Raw genomic sequence first — 3,025 nt, forward strand, 5'->3', positions numbered from 1 at the left:
CATGATTCTTTGATCTTCTCTAATTTCATGGAGGAGGATGGCATGTTCTTGGTGCTCCACCCTTAGTTGTCCCATGTTGGAACTCAACTCTCCTAGGGAGGTGTTTAGTTGCTCCCAATAGTCTTGTGGAGGAAAGTGCATCCCTTGAGGTATCTCAGGGATCTCATGATGAGAGGGGGGTCTCTTGTTTGCTCCATCTTCTTCTTAGTGATGGGCTTGAGGTCATGCCTTCTCAGTTGAACCGGCTTTGGATGCCATAAATGGTTATGGAAAAACAAAAAGCAATGCTTTTACCACACCAAACTTAAAAGGTTTGCTCGTCCTCGAGCAAAAGAAGAAAGAAGAGAGTAGAAGAAGAAGAAATGAGGAAGAAGGGAATGGCTTTGTGTTTCGGCCATTAGGGGAAGAAGTAGTGTTTAGGGTGTGTGAAAATGAAGGAGTGATGATGATAGTGGGATTTGATAGGTGGGGGTTTTTGGGGAAGAGGTATTGAGGTGATTGGTGAATGGGTGAAGAAGAAGAGAGTGTGGTGGGTTGGTGGGGATCCTGTGGGGTCCACAGATCCTGAGGTGTCAAGGAAAAGTCATCCCTGCACCAAATGGCACTCAAAATCACGTTTTGTGCCAAATCTGGCGTTAAACGCCGGGCTGGTGCCCATTTCTGGCATTTAACGCCAGGTTCTTGCCCTTTCCTGGCGTTTAACGCCAGTCTGGTGCCCCTTTCTGGCGTTAAACGCCCAGAATGGTGCCAGACTGGGCGTTAAACGCCCAACTGCTAGCCTCACTGGCGTTTAAACGCCAGTGAGTTCTTCCTCCAGGGTGTGCTGTTTTTCTTCCTGTTTTTCATTCTGTTTTTGCTTTTTCAATGGATTTTGTGACTTCTTATGATCATCAACCTACAAAAAACATAAAATAACAAAAGAAACTATATAAGATATAATCATTGGGTTGCCTCCCAACAAGCGCTTCTTTATTGTCAGTAGCTTGACAGAGGTCTCTCATGGAGCCTCACAGATACTCAGAGCAATGTTGGAACCTCCCAACACCAAACTTAGAGTTTGAATGTGGGGGTTCAACACCAAACTTAGAGTTTGGTTGTGGCCTCCCAACACCAAACTTAGAGTTTGACTGTGGGGGCTCTGTTTGTCTCTGATTTGGGAGAAGCTCTTCATGCTTCCTCTCCATGATGACAGAGGGATATCCTTGAGCCTTAAACACAAAGGATTCTTCATTCACTTGAATGATCAGTTCACCTCCATCAACATCAATCACAGCCTTTGCTGTGGCTAGGAAGGGTCTGCCAAGGATGATGGATTCATCCATGCACTTCCCAGTCTCTAGGACTATGAAATCAGTAGGAATGTAATGGTCTTCAACCTTTACCAAAACATTCTCTACAAGTCCATGAGCTTGTTTTCTTGAGTTGTCTGCCATCTCTAATGAGATTCTTGCAGCTTGTACCTCAAAGATCCCTAGCTTCTCCATTACTGAGAGAGGCATGAGGTTTACACTTGACCCTAAGTCACACAGAGCCTTCTTGAAGGTCATGGTGCCTATGGTACAAGGTATGGAAAACTTCCCAGGGTCTTGTCTCTTTTGAGGTAATTTCTGCCTAGACAAGTCATCCAGTTCTTTGGTGAGCAAAGGAGGTTCATCCTCCCAAATCTCATTTCCAAATAACTTGTCATTTAGCTTCATGATTGCTCCAAGGTATTTAGCAACTTGCTCTTCAGTGACATACTCATCCTCTTCAGAGGAAGAATACTCATCAGAGCTCATGAAAGGCAGAAGTAAGTCCAATGGAATCTCTATGGTCTCATTTTGAGTCCCAGATTCCCATGGTTCCTCATTGGGGAACTCTATGGAGGTCAGTGCACGCCCATTGAGGCTTTCCTCAGTGGCGTCCACCTCCTCTCTTTCCTCTCCAGATTCGGCCATATTGAGAGCCTTTCATTCTCCTTTTGGATTTTCGTCTGTGTTGCTTGGAAGAGTACTTGGAGGGAGTTCAGTAATTTTCTTACTCAGCTGTCCCACTTGTGCTTCCAAATTCCTAATGGAAGATCTTGTTTCAGTCATGAAACTTTGAGTGGTTTTGATTAGATCAGAGACCATGGTTGCTAAGTCAGAGGGGTTCTGCTTAGAATTCTCTGTCTGTTGCTGAGAAGATGATGGAAAAGGCTTGCCATTGCTAAGCCTGTTTCTTCCACCATTATTGTTGTTGAAACCTTGTTGAGGTTTCTCTTGATTCTTCCATGAGAAATTGGGGTGATTTCTCCATGAAGAATTATGGGAGTTTCCATAGGGTTCTCCTAGGTAATTCACCTCTTCCATTGAAGGGTTCTCAGGATCATAGGCTTCTTCCTTAGATGAAGCATCCTTAGTACTGCTTGGTGCATTTTGCATTCCAGACAGACTTTGAGAAATCAAATTGACTTGTTGAGTCAATATCTTATTCTGAGCCAGTATGGCATTCAGAGCATCAATCTCAAGAACTCCTTTCTTCTGACTTGTCCCATTGTTCACAGGATTCCTTTCAGAAGTGTACATGAATTAGTTATTTGCAACCATTTCAATGAGCTCTTGAGCCTCTGTAGGCGTCTTCTTCAGATGAAGAGATCCTCCAGCAGAGCTATCCAAAGACATCTTGGATAGTTCAGAGAGACCATCATAGAAAATACCTATGATGCTCCATTCAGAAAGCATGTCAGAAGGACATTTTCTGATTAGTTGTTTGTATCTTTCCCAAGCTTCATAGATGGATTCACCATCCTTCTGTCTGAAGGTTTGGACTTCCACTCTAAGCTTACTCAATTTTTGAGGTGGAAAGAACTTTGTCAAGAAGGCATTGACTAGCTTTTCCCAAGAGTCCAGGCTTTCTTTAGGTTGAGAGTCCAACCATATTCTAGCTCTGTCTCTTACAGCAAAAGGGAATAGCATCAGTCTATAGACCTCAGGGTCAACCCCATTAGTCTTGACTGTGTCACAGATTTGCAAGAATTCAGCTAAGAACTGATGAGGATCTTCCA

The 3,025-nt window shown here is 43.7% G+C and overlaps 1 non-coding gene across 1 annotated transcript; it reads left to right on the top strand.

Annotated features, from left to right (window-relative positions):
* Positions 1-2,696: 2,696 nt before the first annotated feature.
* LOC130972725 (small nucleolar RNA R71) lies at positions 2,697-2,804 on the top strand. Its single transcript, XR_009083887.1, has one exon. It is a non-coding gene; the product is annotated as a small nucleolar RNA R71 (small nucleolar RNA).
* The last annotated feature ends 221 nt before the right edge of the window (positions 2,805-3,025 follow it).

This window comes from Arachis stenosperma, chromosome 3, assembly GCF_014773155.1.
Source record: "Arachis stenosperma cultivar V10309 chromosome 3, arast.V10309.gnm1.PFL2, whole genome shotgun sequence".
In the NCBI taxonomy this organism is placed as follows: Eukaryota; Viridiplantae; Streptophyta; class Magnoliopsida; order Fabales; family Fabaceae; genus Arachis; species Arachis stenosperma.